Genomic DNA, 20,001 nt, shown 5'->3' with positions numbered 1-20,001 from the left:
GGCAAGATGAGCCTGAAACAGAAGAGCATCCCCTGAAGAAGAATAAGTCTTCCGAGCTGACCCCTATTGATGCTATCCCCACTGACATCGTTGTTCCTGGTGATTCTCACTACACACAGTGTCAAGGAACTGAAGCTGAACATCAAGAAGATGATGTGCATCTGGATGATCAGTTCATTGCACAAGTTGAGGAAGAGTTAGATGGCGATGATGAAGAAGATGATGAACAATGAGAAGAACACAGTGATGATACTGACTCTGAGGAGACAGCTAGTGAGGTTGAAGCTGAGCCAACCAATACTGTGTTGGCTGCTGGAGATGAACAAGAACCTGACCAACCCAATGTTGATCAAGAACAAGAACAAGCTGACCAGCTTAATGCTGATCAAGAAGAAACTTCTCCCTCCCACTCAGGAGAGTCTATCTAAGCTGACACTCCTCCTCGCAGAAGAAGATTGGTTAAGGCAAGTCAGAAGTCTGTCTTTGACCTTCCTGTTCAAAAACCAACTGTCCCTGACCTCGTTATCCAGAAGCCAACCAAAGACCCTTCTACACTCAAGTTGAAATTTTTCAGAAAACAAACATCTTCTACTCCATCGGCTTCTCTTGAAAAGCAAGCCTCTGTTTCTTCACCAAAGGAACACGCCGACTTGAATGCTTTCGCTAACTCTACAAGCCAAATGGAGCAAATTCCCGTCAATGCTGTTACTTCAAGCATGCTGACTCAGGACATTCCTTCTCCAGTCAGCACAGACAGTATTCAGATTACTTCTTCTCCAATCAACACTTCTGCCGATCAATCAGCTCTACCCGAGACTCAAGTGCAGATTGAAAACACACTTCCAGTCACTGACCATGTTATTCCTCTGACTCCTCTTCCAACCGGTCATACTGAGGAAACTAGGCAAGTTCATGAAGGCTCTCTCAGCTACTTGCATGCCACCGAGTCTGGTAAAAGAATCATCGACACGGTGCAAACATTAATTAAAGACCTTCATCAAACCACTCCACCTGCTACTGGGTCTTCTACTATTGAGACAACTCAACTCTCCCAAGTAACCCAGCTTCTCAATGAAGTTAAGGGATTCAAGGATTTGCTGAGTGTCATAGTCTCCATTCAAGCACAGCAACCTAAGCAGGATTCCATCACAAAGCTGGCTGAGCTCCAGCTGACAATAGTTCAACATCTCACCACTCTTCAAGGTCAAGTTCAGACCTTGTCAGCTGCGAACACACGATATGCAACTTCTGATTAAGTCAAAATGCTCTTTGCTCAGCTTCACACTGAGCAAATCAAGACCAACGAGCAGATGGTCTCCTATTCTCAATGCTCAGTGGAGCAAATTAGAGAGGTTGTTCGATTGCTGAACTTGAACAAACAAGAGATGGACACTGACGCCATGATGCAAAATGAGATATTGTCTGTCACCAAACAAGCCTTCAACCATGTACGTCAGAGCAACATTCAGCGTCAATACTACGACACAGTCTTGCTGAAGACATTCCATCAAGTCGTTGCTGGTCTATCAGATGCAATTACCTGGGTAGGTAAATCTCAAGCTTTCACAGTAAGCATGATCAGCACTGCTGAACTCAATATACCCACAGAGGTCTCCGATAATGGAGTTGCTATCTTTGACGGCATCAATGAAAGCGCCGATAGACTTAAGGAGCTTTCCACAGAACTGACCAGAGTCATCTTAACCGACGCCTTTAGGATTCCTCCTCCCGATGCTGACAAAACGAGGGAGAAAGAACAAGCTAGAACACAGCATGAGCTTAGTCAGTCTAAGAAAAAGAAAAAGAAATAGATATATGCTAAGTGTGTAGTCTCTATGTGTGTAGTCTCTATGTTTTTCTTTTGCCTTTTGCTGTATATGCTGACTACCTCTATTAATATCAATACTTGCATCTTTTTATCCAAAACCTGAGTTATGAGTTATTATATACGATGCTGAGTATTAAGTTATTATGTATCTTCAATTACATCAACTATGTTTAATGCTTATCCAACTTATTGATTGTACCCAATATTGATAATATGTTTGACATTGACTTGTATGTTTATAAAACATTGTCTTATAAGAATCATTGAACAACAAATTACTCAGCGCCCTCTGAATGTTAAAACTTCCGCTTAAACACTGAGTAAAATAGAATATGTTCCATGAGCTGACCTATATCTGAAAACTGACCTTAGACTTACTCGATTAAACCTTTAAATGTTTAGAGTAAAACTAAGTCAGTAGCTCAACCCTGACGGGGGAGTTTGCTAAGTTATATTAGGTCAACTATCATGGGGGAGCTCAATACTGAGTTCTTCGCTGAATAGTTTTGCCAACATCAAAATGGGGGAGTTTGTTGAAACACCTTTCCACATAATTTTGATTTGACAAAATTGTTTAAGTGTAATTAAAAGAATATTCTAAACACACTAAGTTTAAATGCTTTGATTTATTCTACTAATGTGTTTGTTCAATGTTGAGTTAAATTGTTTATAAGACACAAAGATTAAAAGGCCCAAAGCCCAATACGGAAGTCAAAGCCCAAGTCAAACAGTTTAAGGCAACTCGACCCGCGTATGTCAAAACGCTGTCGTTATGTACAAAATGCAGCTCAGCAGAAGAAGGATCTAGAAGACCTTCGTGGAACAACTTCGAGACGAAGCTGCTGAGTTGATTCGACAAAGAGTACAAGACAGCAACTGGCTAAGAGCAACTTCCAGACAAAGTGTTTCCACTTTGGGTAAAGTTCAGAAGACACAGAATGCTGTCTAGTTGACCTTACCATAAATGGAGAGACATTCTGCCGAGCTGACCAAAAGCTGACCGAGGACAGAAGATACTCAAATTTGATTGGCCGAGAGCTATGAGCAAGACAGGGTGACAATGACAGGAAGCCATTTCCCTCCAACGGTTATTTCAAAATTTGAAATGACCGATGCCTCAGACGTCTCTATAAATAGAGCCCTTCAGTTGCTTCATTCAACACAGAACTTGATCAAGCCATTACGCTGACCAAAATTCTACGCAAAGTTCTGCAAGAAAAAGCAAAGCAATCTTACACTAAATTTCATATCTTTTGTGTAAAATTCTAGAGTGATTATTCAATCATCTAAAGTGTCTTAGCAATCGTTGTTTAGGACAAACACCTATCATTTCTAGAGATTAGAAAGGAGAGGCTGAGTACTCGGTTATAGTACTCAGCGAGAGATTAGGATTGAGTAGAGGTATAGAGGAAGGTACTCTTGTTATACTCAGTTTCTAAGATTGTAAAAGGTTTGATGCTCTACCGTTAAAGAGCTCAGTAGAGAATTCGAAAGCTCGGAACGTGTTCCGGGGACAGGACGTAGGCTTAGAGGCCGAACCTGGATAAATCTACTGAGTAACATATTTCTAACCTTAAACTCCTTTATATATTTATTGCTTGCTTAAACAAAAACTGACCAAGTAAAGAGGTCAAGCTGAGTTGTGCGCATTGAATATCTGAGCTCAGGAATAGACTCTAAGTGCTATCTCCTGACTCAAGTAAAAGAACTGACCTAGTCACCAGTTGACTAAGCCAGTATCTTGCTATTCACTCAGCGCCGCTGTTAAAACCTTTTTCTCACGAAAAAGAAGTCTGCCCTAACAAAATTTTTTTAAATAGTTCCTAACCCCCCCTTGGAACTATACTTGTAACATTATAAGGGACCAACAAAGTCTTTATCAATAGAGCACAAACCTTTACAATAGATACAGAGGTTCTGTAAACTACCATTCTTTACACTCCTCACTCAGCTATCTATCTCTCCAAGTGTTCACTTAAAACCGAATGTAAACAGAAAAGCTTCTGATCTTTTTACAAAGATGATTTTTAATCTAATCTATAACACAGATTAAGGACTATCTCTCAATTAAATTACACAAGTATGAACTATGAATGTGTATTTCTTGATTTTACTCTTTTTAACTTGAATGCTTTTAATCTCTTTTTACGTTAATAGATCAACAAAGAAAATGAGCTTTGTGCTTGGCTTTTATAGTGAAAGCTTGAGGCGGAGATGTTTGAATTTGAACTTGTCCATTGGAGGGAAAGCTTGAAATGGCTTATGTCTTCTATCTTCGTTTCTGACTTCCAAAGGCCATAATACATAAATATGGAAAGAGATGTTGACGAAATCAAACTTCTGTCTGGTGTTGACCAGCATGTCAATGACAACTTCTGGTATTGTTCTTTCCTAAAATGGTGATGTGAGAAAGATGGTTGGTTGATAGAGCTTCTGGCTTCTGTCTTCTATGCCAATTCCGAAAACTCATGTATGTTGACTTTGAGTCTCTTGAATCTTATCTTCTAGCTTCTGATTCCGGATCAATAATTATGTTGTTGGGCCTTTGATATTTTTAGGGCCTTTTAAGGCTATTGGGTCTTTGACATTTGTACTTGAGTTTATATTTTAACACTTAGCAAACCAATTAGTATAAAATAAAACTAAATTTAATTCTTCAAATTAAATATATATGGGGATTTAAATCCTTAAATATGATTTTTGTCATAATTAAAAACTTAATGGAAATTGTGTTTGAATAATCTCCCCATTTTTTATGATGACAAAAAAATTCAGAGAAGGAATTAATTTAACTTACTCCCCCATAATGTGAACTTACTTTGCTTCTGGATACTCCCCTATAAGGGTTAAGCTTCTGAATTTATGCCAGTCTTAAGGATTACTTAAAAAAGATGGTTAGTTCGATAGTAGAAATTTTTCAGAGCTTAAATAAAAGTATCAGAGGCAACATACATCGGAACAATAGGTATTGAATGTGTTATTCGAATATCCTAACGATTGATACCCAGATTATCTCATGGTTCATTCTTCTTATCAGAGACAACTGTCACATCGAGTATTTTGACTTATGTTGAAGCTTTATGTTGGGGAATAATAGTCGTAGTAGGATTTGTGAAGTTAGAAGCTGGATTGGCTTGATTATAGGTTCTTCCCTGATATCCACTTGATCCTGTGGCACGAGACCCCTCATACTTTTCAACTCAAAGAGCCATTTGGTAAGCTTCATCATAAGATTCAAAGTCTCGACATCGCATCGTATCACGATAAGCAGGTAGTGCGCCTTCTATCAGCCTGGCTATCATATCTTCCTTATTTGGCTTATTCTTGACAATGAGCCTTTTATCCATCCAACGATTAAAGTAATCTCCAAAAGGCTTATTGTGCTTTTGTTTGATCATCTCCAAATCACTCATTTTGACCTTCATTTAGGCACGATACCCATAATGGTCTAAAAAAGCATCAGAAAGTAATTTCCAGTCATTTTGAGTCCCTTCAGAAAGGTTGTTGTACCAAAGTAAGGTGCATTATGCCAGAGTTGTTGAGAATAGGCACATTCTGCTAGAGTTGTTGTACCAAAGTAAGGCACATTCTGCTCCTGATCCCAATATAACATGGGAATAACAGTTTATATAAGAAGACGATGCTCCTTTCCCAATATAGATTGGTAGTTTTGGCATTTGGAAGCCTACGGGAAAAGTATCAACCCCTCTTGCATAGTGAGCATCTACATCAATGCAAACTTTTTTGGTAGGATTTTTCTCCTTCTCCTCAAACCTTCATTGGAATCTTTGTTGGTCCCTTATAATGCTACAAGTATAGTTCCAAGGGGGGGTTAGGAACTATTTAAAAAATTTTGTTAGGGCAGACTTCTTTTTCGTGAGAAAAAGGTTTTAACAGCGGCGCTGAGTGAATAGCAAGATACTGGCTTAGTCAACTGGTGACTAGGTCAGTTCTTTTACTTGAGTCAGGAGATAGCACTTAGAGTCTATTCCTGAGCTCAGATATTCAATGCGCACAACTCAACTTGACCTCTTTACTTGTTCAGTTTTTGTTTAAGCAAGCAATAAATATATAAAGGAGTTTAAGGTTAGAAATATGTTACTCAGCAGATTTATCCAGGTTCGGCCTCTAAGCCTACGTCCTGTCCCCGGAACACGTTTCGAGCTTTCGAATTCTCTACTGAGCTCTTTAACGGTAGAGCATCAAACCTTTTACAATCTTAGCAACTAAGTATAACAAGAGTACCTTCCTCTATACCTCTACTCAATCCTAATCTCTCGCTGAGTACTATAACCGAGTACTCAGCCTCTCCTTTCTAATCTCTAAAAATGATAGGTGTTTGTCCTAAACAACGATTGCTAAGACACCTTAGATGATTGAATAATCACTCTAGACTTTTACACAAAAGATATGAAATTTAGTGTAAGATTGCTTTGCTTTTTCTTGCAGAACTTTGCGTAGAATTTTGGTCAGCGTAATGGCTTGATCAAGTTCTGTGTTGAATGAAGCAACTGAAGGGCTCTATTTATAAAGACGTCTGAGGCATCGATCATTTCGAATTTCGAAATAACCGTTGGAGGGAAACGGCTTCCTGTCGTTGTCACCCTGTCTTGCTCAGAGCTCTCGGCCAATCAGATTTGAGTATCTTCTGTCCTCGGTCAGCTTTTGGTCAGCTCGGCAGAATGTCTCTCCATTTATGGTAAGGTCAACTAGACAGCATTCTGTGTCTTCTGAACTTTACCCAAAGTGGAAACACTTTGTCTGGAAGTTGTTCTTAGCCAGCTGCTGTCTTCTACTCTTTGTCGAATCAACTCAGCAGCTTCGTCCCGAAGTTGTTCCACGAAGGTCTTCTAGATCCTTCTTCTGCTGAGCTGCATTTTGTACATAACGACAGCGTTTTGACATACGCGGGCCGAGTTGCCTTAAACTGTTTGACTTGGGCTTTGACTTCCGTATTGGGCTTTGGGCCTTTTAATCTTTGTGTCTTATAAACAATTTAACTCAACATTGAACAAACACATTAGTAGAATAAATCAAAGCATTTAAACTTAGTGTGTTTAGAATATTCTTTTAATTACACTTAAACAATTTTGTCAAATCAAAGTTATGTGGAACGGTGTTTCAAAAAACGCCCCCATTTTGATGTTGGCAAAACTATTGAGCGAAGAACTCAGTATTGAGCTCCCCCATGATAGTTGACCTAATATAACTTAGCAAACTCCCCCGTCAGGGTTGAGCTACTGACTTAGTTTTACTCTAAACATTTAAAGGTTTAATCGAGTAAGTCTAAGGTCAGTTTTCAGATATAGGTCAGCTCATGGAACATATTCTATTTTACTCAGTGTTTAAGCGAAAGTTTTAACATTCAGAGGGCGCTGAGTAATTTGTTGTTCAATGATTCTTATAAGACAATGTTTTATAAACATACAAGTCAATGTCAAACATATTATCAACATTGGGTACAATCAATAAGTTGGATAAGCATTAAACATAGTTGATGTAATTGAAGATACATAATAACTTAATACTCAGCATCGTATATAATAACTCATAACTCAGGTTTTGGATAAAAAGATGCAAGTATTGATATTAATAGAGGTAGTCAGCGTATATAGCAAAAGGCAAAAGAAAAACATAGAGACTACACACATAGAGACTACACACTTAGCATATATCTATTTCTTTTTCTTTTTCTTAGACTGACTAAGCTTATGCTGTGTTCTAGCTTGTTCTTTCTCCCCCGTTTTGTCAACATCGGGAGGAGGAATCCATTATCGGAGACCTCTGTGGGTATATTGAGTTCAGCAGCGCTGATCATGCTTACTATGAAAGCTTGAGATTTACCTACCCAGGTAATTGCATCTGATAGACCAGCAACGACTTGATGGAATGTCTTCAGCAAGGCTGTGTCGTAGTATTGACGTTGAATGTTGCTGTGACGTACATGGTTGAAGGCTTGTTTGGTGACAGACAATATCTCATTTTGCTTCATGGCGTCAGTGTCCATCTCTTGTTTGTTCAAGTTCAGCAATCGAACAGCCTCTCCAATTTGCTCCACTGAGCATTGAGAATAGGAGACCATCTGCTCGTTGGTCTTGATTTGCTCAGTGTGAAGCTGAGCAAAGAGCATTTTGACTTCATCAGAAGTTGCATATCGTGTGTTCGCAGCTGACAAGGTCTGAACTTGACCTTGAAGAGTGTTGAGATGTTGAACTATTGTCAGCTGGAGCTCAGCCAGCTTTGTGATGGAATCCTGCTTAGGTTGTTGTGCTTGAATGGAGACTATGACACTCAGCAAATCCTTGAATCCCTTAACTTCATTGAGAAGCTGAGTTACTTGGGAGAGCTGAGTTATCTCAATAGTAGAAGACCCATCAGCAGGTGGAGTGGTTTGATGAAGGTCTTTAATTAATGTTTGCACCAAGTCGATGATTCTTTTACCAGACTCGGTGGCATGCAAGTAGCTGAGAGAGCCTTCATGAACTTGCCTAGTTTCCTCAGTATGACCGGTTGGAAGAGGAGTCAGAGGAATAACATGGTCAGTGACTGGAAGTGTGTTTTCAATCTGCACTTGAGTCTCGGGTAGAGCTGATTGATCGGCAGAAGTGTTGATTGGAGAAGAAGTAATCTGAATACTGTCTGTGCTGACTGGAGCAGGAATGTCCTGAGTCAGCACAATGCTTAAAGTAACAGCATTGATGGGAATTTGCTCCATTTGGCTTGTAGAGTTAGCGGAAGCATTCAAGTCGGCGTGTTCCTTTGGTGAAGAAACAGAGGCTTGCTTTTCAAGAGAAGCCGATGGAGTAGAAGATGTTTGTTTTCTGAAAAATTTCAGCTTGAGTGTAGAAGGGTCTTTGGTTGGCTTCTGGATAACGAGGTCAGGGACAGTTGGTTTTTGAACAGGAATGTCAAAGACAGACTTCTGACTTGCCTTAACTAATCTTCTTCTGCGAGGAGGAGTGTCAGCTTGGATAGACTCTCCTGAGTGAGAGGGAGATGTTTCTTTTTGATCAGCATTAAGCTGGTCAGCTTGTTCTTGTTCTTGATCAACATTGGGTTGGTCAGGTTCTTGTTCATCTCCAGTAGCCAACACAGTATTGGTTGGCTCAGCTTCAACCTCACTAGCTGTCTCCTCGGAGTCAGTATCATCACTATGTTCTTCTCCTTGTTCATCATCTTCTTCATCATCGCCATCTAACTCTTCCTCAACTTGTGCAATGAACTGATCATCCAGATGCACATCATCTTCTTGATGTTCAGCTTCAGTTCCTTGACACTGTGTGTAGTGAGAATCACCAGGAACAACGATGTCAGTGGGGATAGCATCAATAGGGGTCAGCTCGGAAGACTTATTCTTCTTCAAGGGATGCTCTTCTGTTTCAGGCTCATCTTGCCTGCTCCTCTTTTCAGCTGACTTAGGTCTTTCCTGACCTTGATGAGCAGCTGACTTCTGCTTCTTAGTTATAGGCTCAGCCTTCTTCGAAGGACTCCCAACAGCTTTCCTTTTGCGGGCAGCTAGAGCCTTTGTCCTTTTGCTTTGCTTTGAAGCTGTTTCCTCAGCTTGTTGTTCAACAGCAGCTTTTCCTTTCTTTACTGGCTGATTGAACTTCAAAGCTCTCAGCGAAGCAGCGGTTATCTCAGATCCTCTAGCCTTAGTTTCTTCAGATAGATCAATTTGATGATCTACGAGGATTCTGGTGATGAGCGAGCCCAGCCTGAGAGTTCCAGTGCTCCTTTGGAAACCAGCAATCAAGAATACTGGCATGTTGATCGGCTTGTATATCAGCATATGCCATATGAAGCATTGCTCAAAATTCGTTGCTGAGGTGGTGCAGTTGATCTTGGGATAAATGTAGTAGGTCAGTAGATAGTGGGCCATCTTTTAGTGCTGACCCATTGAGGTGCTGGAGATTTCTCCAGAGTGGCCAGCGGGCTTGCAGAAGGTGGTATTGTACCCAGTTCCTTCGTGATCCCCAGACCGCCTCAGTTTTGTTCCCTCATTCTTTAACTTCAGCAAGTTAGCAAGATAGGTAGGGTTTATGAAAATGGTCTTTTCCTTTACCACAGTTACCAGATAGTCCTGGTTATCATCAGCAACTCGGAGATTGTGGTAGAACTCCCTTACTAAGTCAGGATAGGTGTGATCTCTAATGGAGAACAGCTCGGTCCAGCCATTCTTCGATATCCATTCGCAGAAGGGTTGCTCGGATGTCACGAAGGCCTCAGAAAACCATCGTGAGAAGTCTATTTTGCATTCCCTAACGTCTTCGAATACCTTGGTATAGGTTCTGGCCTTGGTCGGCTTTCCCTTAGAGGAGGTAGCTTGGCCAGCTTTGCCTTTGCTCGGCGTAGTGACCTTGGTGGTTTCAGGCAAAACGCCTGGAGGGTTCATCGGAGCTGGTCTTAGGGTGACCGGCACCGGAGATGTTAACGGAAACTCTAGTCATAGTTTCAGAACAGGATTGGGAAGCTTTGAGAGTTTTTTTTAGAGAGAGAATGCTTTGCCAGAGAATTCGGTAAATGTAAAGAGATAGCAATGGGGATTTGCCCATTATTTATAGCGGTGAAAAGTGGATCTTATCGAATCCATGTGTCAGTTTTGCCTTGGGATTGTGAACCGACAATAATCCTGGCTTTTATGACACATTCGGCGCATACGTCATCCTAGGTGGCTATTCGCGTGCTCTAGCATTAAATGCAACGGATCTTATACTCAGCGTTTAGAATACTAAGCGTTTTAAATTCTGAGTGGTCAGTTTTATACGTATGGATGATTTCTCAGTTTGAGGTAACTACTTGGTGCCAATGTTTGCTCAGTATGTGACATTCATTCATTTAACGTTAAACACTCAGCATGCATTTATACTCAGGAAATAATAGATCATTCAGCATGTTAATTCACTCAGCATGAGTCTATATTAAGAGCTGGAATTTACTGAAGAGGATTAAACATACCAATGGCTTCTCTCAGTATGCTGAACTGTTCACGAGCCAGTGGCTTTGTGAAGATATCCGCAAGCTGCTCATCCGTTGGGACGTAGGTCAGCTTTATCTCACCCTTGAGTACATGGTCTCTAATGAAGTGATGTCTTATGCTGACATGCTTCATTCTGCTGTGTTGAATTGGGTTCTTTGATAGATCAATTGCACTTTTGTTGTCGCATTTGACCTCAATTGTCTTTATTTGCACACCATAATCTTCAAGCTGTTGCTTAATCCATAGGACTTGAGCAACACAGTGTCCAGCAGCAATGTACTCAGCTTCAGTGGTAGATAAGGCTACTGACGCCTGCTTCTTGCTGAACCAGGATACAAGACAGCTTCCTAAGAAATGACATCCTCCAGAGGTGCTTTTTCGTTCTAGCTTGTCTCGACCATAGTCAGCGTCAGTGTATCCAACGAGTGTAAAGCCATGAGTGTTGGGATACCATAAACCTGCGTTCACTGAGCTTTGTAAATATCTAAAGATTCTTTTTACAGCTATGTAATGAGATTCCTTAGGGTTAGATTGATATCTAGCACAGTAGTATACTGAGAACTGAATGTCCGGTCTACTTGCTGTTAAGTAAAGTAGAGAGCCTATCATACCTCGATACAATTTGCTGTCAACTGACTTACCATTCTCGTCAGCGCAAAGGACAGTGTCAGTGCCCATAGGAGTGGATATTGGCTTGCAATTTTCAAGATCATATTTCTTCAATATCTCATTGGCACATTTAGCTTGACTGATGAAGATGCCATTTTTCCCTTGTTTGATTTGAAGTCCAAGGAAGAAGTTGAGTTCTCCCATCATCGACATTTCAAACTCAGTCTGCATTTGCTTGCTAAATTCCTTGCACATTGACTCATTAGTAGCACCGAAAATAATATCATCAACGTATATTTGAGCCAGCAGGGTATCTTTACCCTTTCTCTTAATGAATAAGGTTGTATCAGCTTTGCCCCTGACATAGTTTCTAGTCAGTAGGAAACTGGTCAGCCTCTCATACCAAGCACGTGGTGCTTGCTTGAGGCCGTACAGAGCCTTTTTGAGTTTATAAACGTGGTTTGGGAATTTAGGATCCTCAAACCCTGGAGGTTGATTAACATAAACTTCCTCGTTTATAACTCCATTAAGGAATGCACTCTTAACATCCATTTGAAACAGTTTAAAGTTCATATAGCTTGCATAAGCGAATAAAATCCTAATAGCCTCTAGCCTTGCCACTGGGGCAAAGGTCTCACCGTAGTCAATACCTTCTTGCTGACTGTAGCCCTGAGCTACAAGCGTTGCTTTATTCCTGACTACATTTCCTTGCTCATCCAGCTTGTTGCGGAAGACCCATCTTGTTCCAATGGTCTTCTGACTCCTTGGATGTGGCACTAGCTCCCATACATCGTTTCTTCTGAATTGGTCAAGTTCCTCTTGCATTGCGCTCATCCAGAATTCATCTTCCTCAGCATCAGCGAAGTTCTTAGGTTCATGAACTGAGACGAAGGCTACATTGCTGAGGTATCTCCTGAGTTGGTTTCTTATCATCAGGGTATTCTCAACGGCATCAAGAATAGCACTCTCTGAGTGTCCTCTTGGTATCCTTATCTCATTTGGTAGATTTATGTCTTGTGCTGTCTGTGTTTCAACAATCTCTGCAGGTGAAGACTGGTCAGTGAAAACAATATTTGGTTCACTTTTACTTTTGGTCAACCCATGAGGGAATGACTCAGCGGCTGTATCTTGATCAATGGGTACTGAGTGTGGATCATCCTCGGTCAGCGGCAGATATCTTCCTGCTGGGTTAGTTTCGTCGAACTCAACATGTACTAACTCTTCTAAAACTTGAGTTCGTTTATTGAAAACTCTGTATGCTTTGCTGTTTGTTGAGTAGCCTAAAAAGATAGCTTCATCCGCTTTTGAGTCAAATTTAGCTAGGCTATCTCTAGTGTTTAAAATAAAACATTTACAGCCAAAGGCACGAAAGTATCCAATGTTGCGCTTTCGTCCTTTCCAAAGCTCGTAGGGGGTTTTCTTTAGTATAGGTCTAACAAGAGCCCTGTTAAGAATATAGCACGTTGTGTTAACAGCTTCTCCCCAAAAGTACTTTGGAAGCCTATGCTCACTCAGCATTGTCCTGGCTATTTCAACCAAGTTTCTGTTCTTCCTTTCAACAACCCCATTTTGTTGAGGCATCCTAGGAGCAGAAAAATTATGGTCAATGCCGCTGGCTTCACAGAATTCAACAAACTGTTGGTTTTTGAATTCTCCACCATTATCACTTCGGATGTGAGCCAATTTTAGGTCTTTGTCATTTTCAAGTTTTCTAACCAAATTTGAAAATGTCTCAAAGGTCTCATCCTTGCTACTCAGCAAGATGACCCAAGTGTACCGAGAGAAGTCATCTACAATGACCAAGGAAAATCTTCTTCCACCCAGACTCAGCGGCTGGACTGGACCGAAGAGATCCAAGTGTAGTAATTCTAACGGACGCTTAGTTGAGACAATGTTTTTGTTATGAAAAGATTGTTTGGTTTGTTTTCCAGCTTGGCAAGCGTGGCATAATTGATCTTTTTCAAATCTAAGTTCAGGCAGTCCCTCAACCAATTGCTTTCTTGCTAATTTGGCCAGGAGGTCCATGCTTACATGACCAAGTCTCTTGTGCCATAGCCAGGAATTTTATTCCTTTGAAACTAACCATACAGTTTTTGAAAATTTTTTCTCTAAGTCTAGCATAAAGACATTATCAATCCGAGGGGCAGTTAAAATTAACTCATTTGTTTTTCCCTCGTATATTTTACATCCAGTAGCATCAAATATAACTTTTCTCCCATTGTCACATAGCTGAGCTACACTGGGTAAGTTATATTTGAGTCCGCTGACTAGGGAGACTGACTCAATAGTAGGATTACCTCCGATGGTTCCTGACCCTACTATCTTACCCTTTTTGTTGTCTCCAAAACTTACGCTTCCTCCTCGTTTACGCTCAAACGTGATGAACTGAGTTTCATCACCAGTCACGTGCCTCGAGCATGCGCTGTCAATATACCACATCTTTGACTTCTCAGCACACCTCAGGCTTACCTGCATTGTAACTAGTTACTTTTAGGTACCCAATTCTTTTTGGGTCCTTGCTTGTTAGGTTCAACAGGTAAAGCATCATATTTTATTTTATGGCAACATACTTGGACAATATGGCCATTCTTTCCACAGAAGTCACAGCTGACTTTCCGTTTAGGATTTTTCACTGACTGGTAAGCACCCCAGTGCTGAGCGTGCCAGCACACCTTTGTGGTGTGTCCTTTCTTCCCACAGAAGTCACACTGGACATTCCGCTGGGGATTCCATCTCTGCTGACCAGTACTTCGGTACTGAGCATTCAGAGGAATATTTCTTTTGTTTTGAACCTTTAGTTGGTTCTGGATATTTGTGACGTCCTTCCTCAGTTTCTTTGAATCTGATTGGACTTCAGAGACATACTTATGTATGATCTCCATGTTATCATGCAAAGTTGAGTTGTCCTGAAGAAGGAATCTGAGGTCACTTAGCTTGACCTCTTCAACCTCGTCACAGCGCCTGCTGAGTGCTCTAATTTTCTTATTACACTTTTTGACAAGTGTATAGAGGTCACTCAGGGCATTACCCATTTCGTTTCTGAGCTGGGGAAGTGATATTACCTCATTTGATTGCTCCTCATCGTCAGATGCAATGGAGGGGTCAGCATGCTCAGAGACGCACGGCTCAGCAAGTTCGTCAGCTATGAAGCATATCTTTGCTAACTCGGTGGCCTCAGCTTCTGTTGATGAAGACTCATCACTGTCGCTCCATGTTGCCACCATTGCCTTTTTGTCGTTCTTCTTTGTTGGTCCCTTGTAAGGTTGCAAATATAGTTCCAAGGGGGGGTTAGGAACTATTTGACCTTTTTAATAGATTAGGGCAAATTTTTTTTTCTTAAGAAAAGATTATATGACAGCGGCGCTGATCAATCGACAAGACACTGGCTTAGTCAACTAGTGACTAGGTCAGTTTCGTTGCTTAGGTCAGGAAATAGCACTTGGAGTCTATTCCTGAACTAATTCGTTGACAGTGCACAACTCAGCTTGACCTCTTTTACTTGGTCAGTTTTAGTTTGTTTTAAGCAAGCAATATAAATAAGGAGTTAAGGTTTAGAAATACTTCACTCAGCAGATTTATCCAGGTTCGGCTTCTTCCAAGCCTACGTCCTGTCCCCGGAACACTTCCGAGATTTCAAATCCTCTACTGAGCTCTTTAAAGGTAGAGCCTCAAACCTTTTATAATATCAGCAATTGAGTATGACAAGAGTACCTCCCTCTATACTTCTACTCAATCCTAATCTCTCCGCTGAGTACTTAAAACCAAGTACTCAGCCTCTCCTTTCTATTCCTAGAAATGATTAAGATTTGTCCTAAACAACAATTGCTAGAACACCTTAGATGATTGAGGATCAATCACTCTAGACTTTTACACAAATGAATAAGCTTGTGGTGTAAGAATTTGCTTTGCTTTTGATGGAGAACTTTTTGTACACGTTTGGTCAGCGTAACGGCTTTTGCTCAAAGTTCTCTATTGAATGTGGATTCTGAATGCTCTATTTATAGAGAGCTGTGAGAGCTTCTGGTTATTTCGAATTTCGAAATAACCGTTGGAGGGAAACGGCTTCATGTCGCTTTCACTCAGTCTGTTCAGTAGTTCTCTTAGCCAATCAGATTCCAGCATCTTCTGTTCTTCGGTCAGTGTGGCAGTATGTTCCTCCAAATCGGGTAATGTCAAACAGACAGCTTCCTGCGTCTTCTGTTCTTTACCAATAGAGGAAATACTTGGTCTGGAAGTTGCTTTGTAGTCAGCGACTGTCTTGTACGTTTTGTCGAGACAGCTCAGCAGCTTCATACCGAAGTTGTCTACGTGGATCTTCTCGATCCTTCATTGGTGAGCTCCGTTTCAATACTCAACGGCAGCGTTTTGAAATACGCGGGCTGAGTGATCTTGGGCTTGTTTGACTTGGGCTTTGACTTCCATATAGGGCTTGGGCCTTATGGTCTTTATGTCTTATAACAATTATAAACTCAACATTGAACAAACACATTAGTAACAATAAATCAAAGCATTTAAACTTAATGTGTTATAGAATATTTAATTTCACTTAATTAATTTTGTCAAATCAAAATCCTGTGGAAAGGTGTTTCAACATTCTTTTCTTTCCTCAGCGTGGGGCAGCTTGACTTGATATGGCCAGTTTGATGACATTCAAAGCATGTAATGGGCTCAGCTTTATACTTATCAAACTTTCTGTAAGGCTTCTTAGAATATTTGTCATTCTTTCTGAACAGCCTTTTCATCTTCCTTGTGAACATAGCCATCTCTTCATCATCTGTTGAGCTCCCATCAGTGGAGTCAGCTTTCATGACAAGAGACTTCTGCTTCTTGTCTTCAGACTTTTCCTTCACCTCGAAGTTTTTCATTGATATCTCATGGGTCAGCAGCGAGCCGATGAGCTCATAATATTTGTAGGTGGTTAAGTCCTGAGCTTCCTCAACATCGGTCTTCTTTGCTTGCCAGTCTTTAGGAAGACTCCTGAGAATCTTCTTGACTTGTTCTTCCTTAGTGAAGATCTTCCCAAGTCTCTTGAGCTCATTTATGATGTTTATAAACCTTGCATTCATGTCAGATATTCCCTCATCATTGTTCATTTCGAACAGCTCGTATAGTCTCATCTGCTGGTTCACCTTGGACTCCTTTACTTTATTGGTTCCTTCGTAGGTGACCTCCAGCTTCTTCCAGATCTCTTGCGCCGACTCACAACCTAAAATTTTATTATATTCTGCAGCATCGAGCGCACAGTGAAGCATGTTTATAGCCGAAGCATGATTTTGTAGCTTCTTGAGATCATCCTCTGTCCATTTGGCCTCAGCTTTAACAACTGTTTGGCCAGCCACAACTTCAACAGGTACAAATGGACCTTGGACTATGGATAGCCAGGCACTCATATTTGTAGCCTGAATGAAATTTTTCATCCTATTCTTCCAGAAGGTATAGTTAGACCCGAAGAATAGGGGAGGCCGAGTAATGGACATCCCCTCAGGTAAGATCTGAGTTGTTTGGTTTCCTGGGAGAAACCGAGTGCTGTTTTCGCCCATAGTGGGGATCAGCTCAAGGTGGTTAAACCTTTTACAGTGAGCTTTTAAGCTCTGATACCACTTGTTGGTCCCTTATAATGTTACAAGTATAGTTCCAAGGGGGGGTTAGGAACTATTTAAAATTTTTTGTTAGGGCAGACTTCTTTTTCGTGAGAAAAATGTTTTAACAGCGGCGCTGAGTGAATAGCAAGATACTGGCTTAGTCAACTAGTGACTAGGTCAGTTCTTTTACTTGAGTCAGGAGATAGCACTTAGAGTCTATTCCTGAGCTCAGATATTCAATGCGCACAACTCAGCTTGACCTCTTTACTTGGTCAGTTTTTGTTTAAGCAAGCAATAAATATATAAAGGAGTTTAAGGTTAGAAATATGTTACTCAGCAGATTTATCCAGGTTCGGCCTCTAAGCCTACGTCCTGTCCCCGGAACACGTTCCGAGCTTTCGAATTCTCTACTGAGCTCTTTAACGGTAGAGCATCAAACCTTTTACAATCTTAGAAACTGAGTATAACAAGAGTACCTTCCTTTATACCTCTACTCAATCCTAATCTCTCACTGAGTATTATAACCGAGTACTCAGCCTCTCCTTTCTAATCTCTAGAAATGATAGGTGTTTGTCCTAAACAACGATTGCTAAGACACCTTAGATGATTGAATAATCACTCTAGACTTTTACACAAAAGATATGAAATTTAGTGTAAGATTGCTTTGCTTTTTCTTGCAGAACTTTGCGTAGAATTTTGGTCAGCGTAATGGCTTGATCAAGTTCTGTGTTGAATGAAGCAACTGAAGGGCTCTATTTATAGAGACGTCTGAGGCATCGGTCATTTCGAATTTCGAAATAACCGTTGGAGGGAAACGACTTCCTGTCGTTGTCACCCTGTCTTGCTCAGAGCTCTCGGCCAATCAGATTTGAGTATCTTCTGTCCTCGGTCAGCTTTTGGTCAACTCGGCAGAATGTCTCTCCATTTATGGTAAGGTCAACTAGACAGCATTCTGTGTCTTCTGAACTTTACCCAAAGTGGAAACACTTTGTCTGGAAGTTGTTCTTAGCCAGCTGCTGTCTTCTACTCTTTGTCGAATCAACTCAGCAGCTTCGTCCCGAAGTTGTTCCACGAAGGTCTTCTAGATCCTTCTTCTGCTGAGCTGCGTTTTGTACATAACGACAGCGTTTTGACATACGCGGGCCGAGTTGCCTTAAACTGTTTGACTTGGGCTTTGACTTCCGTATTGGGCTTTGGGCCTGTTAATCTTTGTGTCTTATAAACAATTTAACTCAACATTAAACAAACACATTAGTAGAATAAATCAAAGCATTTAAACTTAGTGTGTTTAGAATATTCTTTTAATTACACTTAAACAATTTTGTCAAATCAAAATTATGTGGAAAGGTGTTTCAACAGACTTCAATAGTGGATTAAAACTCAAAAGAAGCTATTCTGGGAACTGGATGTAAGAAGGAGTGAGAACCAGTATAAATTGCTAAGTAACTTCTTTCTAACCCTACCTTTACTTACTTATGTTATTTGCTTGCTCTGAACTTATAATCTCATATATAAAGCTTCAACTATTGTGCATCAATAGATCGTAAACCTTAACTCATTACAGAAGCTCCTCTATGTGGGTTGTCTTCTGTGCAAGAAGGTCAGAAGCAGAATCAAGCTCTATTAACTTATTAACTCAGTAAATGGAACTTGCCTTTGATTCTGAACTTGCTTGTGTTTTGTGCTGTTAAACTAAAAGTGAGAAAAAATTATGAAGGGTTAAAATCAACCAATAGTTCTATTCAACCCCCCCCCCCTTTTGAAACTAATTCTACCTCACAATGGACCAATAGATGGAACCGTAACTTCATCGGGACGATGGAGGAATTACAATAAGCTCTCATGGTGTAAGGTACTTTATTACATAAAAACTGAATGACTAATTGGGTGCCAAGGACCCCTATTTATACAAAACTCAAGCTCCGGGCACAATATTTAATTATGTTTGTCTTTTGATCGTTCACACCAAAATGTTGAAATTGGTGCCGCATGGCGTGTGATGTCTCACACGTCGTGTGGACTTGCTTCTAGGATTGACCATCGCATAATTTTGGCCTCATATAAGGAGTGAAGAGCTATTTTTTTCAAGTTGGGCATCCCACACGCGATGTGGGAGTGAAATTGACTAGGGGAAATTTGACCCAAAATGTCTTCGTTGACTGCCGAAATTCAATTGATGTTGCCCTTTTCACACCCACACTCCGTGTTGACTTCCCATACACCGTCTATAAGAAGAATTTCTTCCTTTCATATGGTGTGTGGTGCGTCGTTTTTGGGCTTCTTGTCTGTCTCGTGCATTTTGCGTGCGTTCTTTAAGCATGTAAAATACAAACATCGAACCAGAGATTACTTGATTTATTTATTTACCTTGTTTATAATAAAACAAGATTCAAAATGACAAAAATTAACTAAAAGTACATATTTTATTATTTCTCGTTGATTTACTGAAATATACATGAAATCAAACATAAAACTTAATTATTTAGCTCAAGAATAAACCATATCCTACAAGATAGGGATAAAACGCCCCTATCACCATCCTGTATAGAAACAAGAGATTTTTCTTAATCGTAGGAAATTGTTAAGTTTCCTAATGGAGGGCCAAATTATCGATTTTCAAGGAGACCGGGGGCAATGATATTCGGTGAATTTTTACTCATCTAGAGAATCCTACTCATCCAGACTATGTTTGCCTGCTCCAAAAGTCTCTCTATAGCCTGAAATAGGCCCCTCGGGCTTGGTATCAACGATTTGCTACTTTTCTATCCACCTTGGGTTTCTCTCATAGTAAATCTGATCATTCTCTGTTTGTGTTTCGTCGGGGGCCCGAGACTGCTTATTTACTCTTGTATGTTGATGATATTATTCTCACTACTTCTTCCACTACTTTAAGAGAATCCATCATACAAAAACTTAGTTCAGAGTTTGCTATGAAGGATTTGGGTCCACTAAGCTACTTCTTGGGTATATCAGTTTCTCGGACACCAGGGTCTCTCTTTTTGTCT

The sequence above is a fragment of the Euphorbia lathyris genome, chromosome 3, assembly GCF_963576675.1.
Source record: "Euphorbia lathyris chromosome 3, ddEupLath1.1, whole genome shotgun sequence".
Classification (NCBI taxonomy): domain Eukaryota; kingdom Viridiplantae; phylum Streptophyta; class Magnoliopsida; order Malpighiales; family Euphorbiaceae; genus Euphorbia; species Euphorbia lathyris.
This window is presented reverse-complemented; position numbering follows the sequence as displayed.